Source organism: Salarias fasciatus, chromosome 3 (genome assembly GCF_902148845.1).
Source record: "Salarias fasciatus chromosome 3, fSalaFa1.1, whole genome shotgun sequence".
Classification (NCBI taxonomy): domain Eukaryota; kingdom Metazoa; phylum Chordata; class Actinopteri; order Blenniiformes; family Blenniidae; genus Salarias; species Salarias fasciatus.
Genome location: NC_043747.1, coordinates 2,252,566 through 2,261,730, shown reverse-complemented (window position 1 = coordinate 2,261,730; position 9,165 = coordinate 2,252,566).

Here is a 9,165-nt window from a genome sequence, read left to right as displayed (position 1 = left end):
TCATGAATCAAACCAAGTGTTGCGGTGAGGTCGGCCCCTGACCCACTAGACACCGGTCCACCCCGACAAGAACAGGGCCTGGTGGGCCAGGTGGCCAGCCCCCCCTGTTCACCTCCTGCAGGAAATGACCGTGACGGGCAGAGAACCCTCAGAACCTTTCTCATTCCTCCGTGGTTCTTGAATTGTTCTCCGACAGTGTAAAAACTGTGACATCCCCTCAGATTCAAACTCTGCTGTTTGAGGAACCATGTTGAACTTACTGGTCTGTGGCGCCACCTGGTGGATCAATCATAGAACTGCATGTCCTTCTTCCAGTTCCATGAAGCAGAATGGAAGATGTAAAGACAGGAGGCAGATTACTGCGGTTCACAGGCCAGAAGGTTGCAGAGATGCTCCTGCAGCCGCCAGTAAAAAGAAGAAGAAGAAGAAGAAGAAGAAGAAGAAGAAGAAGAAGAAGAAGAAGAAGAAGAAGAAGAAGAAGAAGAAGAAGAAGAAGAAGAAGAAGAAGCCTCCAGGAGCAGCAGCTGCAGTTGACTGACACTGACAGTCATGTCCATCAATCAAAGATAAAGACTTTCAAGGTGAAACACTTAAAACCTTGTTTTTATTGTTTGTATTTATGATTGAGAACCGTTTTTAGCACACTTTTGGGTTTTGATATGGAAATGCAGAACTGCCACAGAGAAGAAAAATCTGTTAATGGATCTCAGTATAATGAGACAGTTTTCTCATTAGGAGTCGGTTAATGGAGTTAACTTTTTCTTAGAATTACAGTGTTTAAATATTTCTTAACATACTAACCATGTTTGTGCACGTGCGTGTGCATGTGCAGCACTGAGCGTCCTCCATCCGTCCAGGCTTTGTTTTCCAGCCTCAGTGATGTTCAGTGATGCTGTGAAATATTAATGCAAAATGACCAGATTGAGTTGTTTATGCGAAGATTGCTGAGACGGAACTACTTACTAAACATGGCGTCTGGGCGTAGTGATCTCAAAAGAAAAAGTAGTTCCCAGTATTTGCTTCAGTGTCGTAACGCTATAATATTATTTGTTGGTGTTCCACAGCGTAGTGAATGTGTGGATTATAACGTGTCCACCAAAGTGTTTTGGGGTTGTTGGATTGTGTATTTGATGAGTTTGACGAGGGGGAACAAAAATACCATCCACTTCCATTGTGTCCGTCCCGAAAACCTTCCCCGACTCGCCTCCGAATAAACAGCTCGCCCTCACATGCTGTTCAAAATGACTAAGGAATTGCGCTAAATGGGCCAATTTGCCAAAATGTTGAATGTCATCGGTTGCTGAGCAACAGTTTCGGCGCCGTGCTGGACGGCATACACGGAGTTATAAACACATGAGATGGTGGCGGATTACTGCGGACTTTTGAGTAGAGGTGTCCCCGACTAAGAATTTCCATAGTCGAATCTGATTCGTCCGATCCTGCTGATCGTTGACTGATAGTCGAATCCATCTTTTTTTTTTTTTTTAGAATCATTTGAATATGGGCTACAGCAGAATGCTGCAGTAATTGAAAAAAGAAAAACAGCACAGGCAGGTAAAACAGCACTTTTATTTTTTTCCTACACACTGAAACACAGACTGGAACAAAGTGTCGGTGACTCTAACACCAAACAAATGAAGTATAGTTCAAATGACCAGAACCAAACCCTCTTCTAACAAACGGGCTACAGCATGTCATTTATTTATATCTATAATCTCTGCAGATAAACTCACATTTTTTGGCTAAATAATTTCTCACATTATCTGCTCAAATTAAATGAAATAGACTTAATTGCACTGTGTCGGTCCGTTTGGCAGCGCTACATCCATGCAAAAACAAACATTAAATTAAATAGAATGAGCCTTTTAGATAAATAAAAATAATATAATAACGTAAAATATTACAATTTAACAAATAAAAGTCAGCATTAAAATTGAGAAGTAAGTGACAGAAAGATCTTTATTAGCCCAATTATCTGGCTACTGATCCGTTTGAGGTGGAAAGCTGTTAGTTGTTGTGGAATGATAAGAAAGGAGCTGCTGACACAACTTGCATTTGACTTTTTTTTGGATCATCTTTGACTTGGTCTGAAGTTCTGGTTTTTTTTTCCGACATTGTGAGTCTTTTAAAGGTGCTGTAGGCAGGATTCGGCATCTCCGCCATCTTGCTTAGGTTTACCTAAGCAAGATGGCGATTTGAAACCCAGCACAGCCAATCCTGTCCTGTTTTCTCTGACTTCACGCCCTTACGCAAGTTAAGCCCCTCCCACAAGAACGTTTGACGAACGCCCTCAACCAATCACGATTAGAGCCTCAGGGGCTCTTCTGATTGGTCAAAGATACCTGGAGCTGTCGAGATTCCTTTTCAGCTCAGAACAGAGACAGATGGAAACGCTGCGCCCTCGTGGTAGAGCAGTTATACTACACTCCTAAAGGATTATCAATGGATACTCTAACATTTAATGCAAGAAAACACAGAAAATTAGCATTGACTAGCAAAATCCTGCCTACAGCAGCTTTGAAGTTCAGCCAAATCACCACCGAGATGCTGCTCTGTGATGGAGCTCTGCATCGGATTGTGCCACTCACCATGGTGGTTCATTCACAAACACTAAATAGACAGAATATTGAATAAAAACTACAAGTTAAGTAAATTTTTCCACAGTGTATTGATAGGCTAACATGTATATCAAATAGGCTTTATATCATGTTTATTTGGGGAAAAAAAACAACCAAGCAATTCTATGTAAAACCAGTCATTCAGCACCCCCCATACAGCTGGAATGGATGGTCCCGTTTAATAACCACATTTTGTGATGCTTCAACTGTGTGATTGGCCGTCGAATCAGGCCCCTTCCAACGAATCATGGAATCATCGAATATCTGCGGACACCCCTACTTTTGAGCGAAAAAAAAAAAACAGGATTCTGTATTGGGAAAAACTGCAAGGGGATTGATGATTGACCCATACTTGATCGCAAGCACGGAATTTACCCGGAAGGAGGATAAATGGGCCGACATCAGCCGCTACCACATCATTAATTACCTGGTCTACTCGCTAAACCGTCTGCACGCTGTGACGACGGAAACTGCAGCGGTTCTGTTTAGGCTGTGTGAACATCAAGGAAACCCCAGAGGGCGAGCGGGGTTCTGGGTTCTGTCCAGAATGCAGAGGCAGCAGGAAAAAGAGTTGTTAAAGCAGCTCATGACATTACAGCTCCTCAGTGGCTTTACACCTGCTAGTTGTTACTGAGGTCTGATGTGACTCAAGCTGTGGTCGTAATTGATCTGTATGTGTTATTTTGAAGTTCTCTGGCCTTTTCTTATTTGTTTTATATAAATGCTGGAGATGTGTTTTCATGTCTAACTCAGCTTGCTGAAACATTTTACATATTCTGAAGTGATTGTGACAAAATCCATGCCAACATATAGGAGCTTAAATACAGTTTGAGTTTATCAATGTGAAAATTACCATTTCATATTTAAATGCTTATTTGTGTTTTAGATGTGAAGTGATTATATAAATAATCACTTCACATCTCAACACAAATAAGCATTTAACCTGTAATTACAGGTTAAAATATTCACAGATGATTAGCTACAGTTCATGTTGTGTTAATTACTTTTGAAAATATTGTATAAATAAGTGAAGGTTAAAAATCCATATGGATGAGGTTTGTTGGATGTTATGGAGTAAACTGAGGTTTTCTGGAAGTTTGCATATTTAATTGCCTGTTAAAAAAAAAAAGTTTCGTTTTGTGGTGGCTGTCCTGCATCAGACAGACAGTTGGGCAAGTGGAGTGGAGCCACACAGCTTTTTTTACCTCACTTTCTCTCTTTCTTTATATCTCTGGATGTTACCTCTGTTATTTCATTTATTTCTCTAGACGTTATGTTTTTGTCACATGACTTTGAAGTTTAACAGTTTGAGTGAATGGAGAGGATTCTGTGGAGGTTTTTGTATTCATGTGTGGATTTCAGGAGGAGATCGGGAGCGTCAAGCTTGGGCTTCATTATTCAGGAACCTACAATATATCTGTCTAATGTAACTGGTTCTTACCTCTTAAAGCTGCTGTAGGCAGGATTTTGCTAGTCAATGCTAATTTTTTCTGTGTTTTCTTTGGATTAAATGTTAGAGTATCCATTGATAATCCTTTAGGAGTGTAGCATAACTGCACTACCGCGAGGCGCTGCGTTTCCATCTGTCTCTGTTCTGAGCTGAAAAGGAATCTCGACAGCTCCAGGTATCTTTGACCAATCAGAAGAGCCCCTGAGGCTCTAACCGTGATGGTCGAGGGCATTCGTCACACGTTCTTGTGGGAGGGGCTTAACTTGCGTAAGGGCGTGATGTCAGAGAAAACAGGACAGGATTGGCTGTGCTGGGTTTCAAATCGCCATCTTGCTTAGGTAAACCTAAGCAAGATGGCGGAGATGCTGAATCCTGCCTACAGCACCTTTAATTGTCAAGAACTGTCACGTCCTCTGCCTCGGCCACCACGTGGGGGCAGTGTTGAGGTTTTTCCTCCTCCTTGTTTATGTTCTCCCCATTTACTACATCCCGTATTTTTTGGGCCACAAGACGCACCGGAATAATGATAATGTAACATCCAGCAGCATGAAAGGAAGATGAGTTGGATTCTTAATGCTCGTTTATTAAGCGTCAGAACTTACTGTGGTTGGAACCACGGCAACACTACAGCAAAACATCCATCCATCCATCCATCCATCATCCATCCATCCATCCACGTGTGTCCGGCTGGGTCTCAAAACAACAGTCTTAAGAAAAAACAGCTGAGAGGCGGCTCTCTCTCCACTCTCTCCTCCGCTTTTCGAATCCTGCCTACAGCACCTTTAATCATCCGTGAATCTGCAGGCATGCTGATAACAAATAAAGCTGTTTTTCGAGTGGAATTGTTTTTTTTTTTTTTTGTTTATCATTCAATTGGTAACCGACTAAACGGAAAGGCATATATTATTTGGCAGTTCATATACAAGTCATGTGAAACATGTTATGACAAACATAAAAAGCAGTAGTATGGAGTCCTTAGTTTTCATGAAAAAGAATCCAGCTGTTCTTTAATACTGCACAGAAAACATTTACAGTTCAGTCAAAAGGCACAACGCTGTCACCGATGTTTGTCAGTGCAGCACCGTTGCACAGTTTAGTCTCCATCCTCTTCTGGCTGCAGCATGTCGGTCTGCTCCTCCACTGGTCACAACCAGTGTTAATTTTGACAGAATTTTCATTTCATTTTAGTTTTAGTCACTCACCAAAGACTTGATTTAGTTAAAGTCACATTTGAGTTTTTTAGTTTTGTTTCGTGTTAGTTAAAATTAGTCTGTGGAAAATTAGTTGTTGTTTTAGTCTTAATTTAGTCTTGATGAAATTTGACAGTTTGTTGTACTGTAGTAAAGATAGATAGATAGATAGATAGATAGATAGATAGATAGATAGATAGATAGATAGCTTTATAACTTTATTGTCCCAGTAGGAAATTTGTCTTGGGCAAACTGCTACATCAACATGCATATACATATAAAAACAACACAACATAAAATCACAGTAGCAGAAATGTAAAAGGATCGTGTCACGGTTGTAAAAACTCCATTGTAAGCATATCTTTAATTATGTTTAGATATTTAAATTTAGAAAGTATCATATAACTCTTGTATCATAAATATGAAGATCTAAGGAGCTTGTTGGAAAAAATGTAATACATAAACTTGAGATTCTTTCTGTAAATTCTTTTTTTGTTTGTTTTGTTTGTTTTTGTTTATATAAACTTTATTTTTAAATTTTCAGATTATGACAGTCATTTTGTACATTACAACACAATGAAATTCCTCGCCCCCACCCCCCACCCTCAGCTCTCAACAAAAACAAAAAACAAAAAAAAAAAAAACAGAACAAAACAAACAAAAACAAGAAGAGACAGGAGTAACAATGTACAATGTCATATAGTTAAACATCAAAGGACAACCCTTTTACGAATTCAACAAAAGGCTTCCACGTCACAAAACACTTCTGTTGTGATGGTACCAATCCGTACCTTAGCTTTTCCACTGGTAAAAATGAAAGCACCTCTTTAACCGCTGTGAGAATGAGGGTGCCTTGTCTGACTTCCATGAAACAGTATTAGCCTGCGTGCAAGTAAAGTAGCGAATGCAATGGCATTTTTCTGTGACTGAGTGTATTGTAAGTGTTGAAGATAGCATTCCGAAAATACCAGTTTTAAAATTAGGGGATAAAGTTTGCCCAATGATGAGAGACAGTGTCCTGAAAAAATATTTCTCCAATAACTGTCCAGACAGGAGCAGGCCAGAGCATACGACCTCAGTAGCTGGGGCCATGTCCGCACCTGGGGCAAGCTGGGTCCACTCCTGGGAAGATTTTGGCCAGTCTTGCTCTGGTGTAATGAAGACGGTGAAGCACTTTAAACTGGATTAGGCCATGGCGGATGCCATAGAGACGATGTTGAATTTGAGTCAAACAGGATTTCCAGTCCTCCTCAGACAGAACAGAACTCATGTCATCTTCCCAGGCCTTTCTTGTCTTCTCCCAATGTATATGTTTGATCTGTTGTATCAGTCTGTATAATGTAGAAATGCGTTTTTGTCCAAAAGGGTCCAGTTCCAAAATTACATCAACTTGATTTTTTGAAGGTAGATAGGAAAGGAAGGGAACAATGTCTTTGAGAAACTGCGTATTTGAAAATAACGAAACATATGAGAAGCAGGTATATTGTGATTTCTCAATAACACATCAAATGTTTGAAACATGTCCTCTGAAAAGAGCTGAAGTGAAACTTCAAACCTTTGTTATGCCAGGTTTGAAATGCTTTATCTGAAACTGATGGTAGGAAAAAATGGATTATTAGATATCGGGAAAAATCTACTAACTTGCCTGAGGGGGAAATGTTTTTCTGAACTGTGACCTAATTCGAATAGATATTTTAAACAACTGGATTATTAATTAGTTGCTGTTTCTGATTGCAAGGGTAATGGTGAAGTTACCAGGGGAATTGGGTTAGATTGCAACTCCATCTGTGCCCAAATCTCACCTTGATCATCCTCAAAAGCGGATTTCCAATGTAATAATTTGGCAATATTTGATGCCCAGTAATAATAAGTAAAATTTGGTAGTCCAAGTCCCCCTTCTTCTTTTGAAAACCTCGAGGTATGTCTTTTCATCCTAGGATTGAATTACTCCAGATAAATGTTGCTATTAAAGTATCAATTTTTTTTAAGATGGACTTTGTCAAAAAAACAGGTATCATTTGAAATATAAAGGAATTTGGCAAAAACAACCATTTTCACAATATTTCTTTGACCAGCAAGTGAGATAGGTAGCGTCGCCCATTTTTTTTAAGTCTTGTGTAGTTTTTCGAACAAGGTGTCAAAATTTTGAGTACGCAATCCTGCCATTGTGCGGGTGATATTTATGTCCTAAATATTAAACATATCTTTTTCTAATTTAAAGGGAAAATTTGAAAAACTCTTTTTCTACATTATGAATTGGAAACAGTAAGCTTTTGGTATAATTCAATTTATAACCTGAAAGATGACTAAAATTTTCAAGTAGCTGAAGCAATTTTGGCACAGATTAAACTGGGTTCGACGGATATAACAGCCAAATCATCCGCGTAAAGAGACACCTTGTGCGTTATGCTCCCCTGGAGATCCCTGCAACTGCAACCTCATTATCCATTCTAGAGCTATAGCGAACGGTTCGATAGCCAATCAAATAAATAAGGCGATAAACTACATCCCTGTCTACATCCTCTACATAGCTGGAAATAATCTGAAATTATATTATTTGTCTGTACTGACGCAACCGGAGATGAGTATATTATCTGAATCCATTTTTGAAATGAGAGACCGAATCCAAATTTCTTCAAAACTGCAAAAGGTATTGCCACTCTACGCGATCAAATGCCTTTTCAGCATCTAATGAAATGATTACTTCAGAATGGTTTGTAGTTTCTGGCATATGGAGGACATTAAGTAAACGGCGCATATTATAGAAAGACTGTCTGCCAGGTATAAACCCTGTTTGATCAGAATCAATAACCCTCGCTATAACACCGTTTATTCTGTTTGCTAAAATCTTAGTAAGTATTTTCTAATCACAGTTCAAAAGGCTCACAGGCCTGTATGAGCTGCACTGTAATGGATCTTATCTTTTTAATGTAAAACTGCTATTATGGCTTGTGTCATAGTAATGGGTATTTTCCAAGGTGAAACGCTTCCTGGTATACATTTTTTAGTAAAGGTGCCAATTTATTAACAAAAGTTTTATAAAACTCAATACCGAAACCATCGGGCCCTGGTGCTTTGTTACTCTGCATAGATTTAATGGCCTGAACAACTTCGTGTGTAGATATTTCCTTATTAATTTGTACTCTGTCCTCTGAAGAAATTTGGGGAATAGGTATGCCATCTAAGAATTCTGTTACCTTAGTATTGTCAGTTGGTTCACTACTATAAAGATTACAGTAAAACTGTTTAAACTCATCATTAATGGTATAAGGATCTGCAGTTTTATCACCCGAAGCTTTAGAAATTTCAGAAATAGTGTTTGCAGCGACTGACTGTTTAATTTGGTGAGACAGACGTTTTCCAGCCCTTTCCCCATGTTCATAAAAAATCTGTTTTGATTTGAAAAATAGATGTTCTGTTTGTTTGATAGAGAGACTTTCATACTCAGCATTCAATAATAATTTCTTCCGATAAAGTTCTGGTGACGGCGCTTCAGCATATAGAAGGTCTATTTCTTTAATACTGTCAGATAAATTGGAAAGTTGCTGTTTATACTTTTTCCTTTGAAATGCAGTGTATGAGATTATCTGACCTCTAATATAGGCTTTTAGTGCCTCCCAACGAACATTCATCTGAATTTCTGGGGTTTGATTGAGACTTAAAAAATACTCAATTTGTTCCGACAGCATATTTTTAAATTTATCTTTTGACATTAACAGAGGATCAAGTCGCCAAGTTCTCCTAGTTCTAGGGCATTTCGAAAAAATTACATCCATTTGTACAGGGCTATGATCTGAAATGACAATACTATTATATTGACATCCTGTCACATTTGGACAAATTCTTCTATCAATTATAAAAAAATCTATTCTTGAATATGAACGGTGAACTGGGGAAAAAAAGGAAA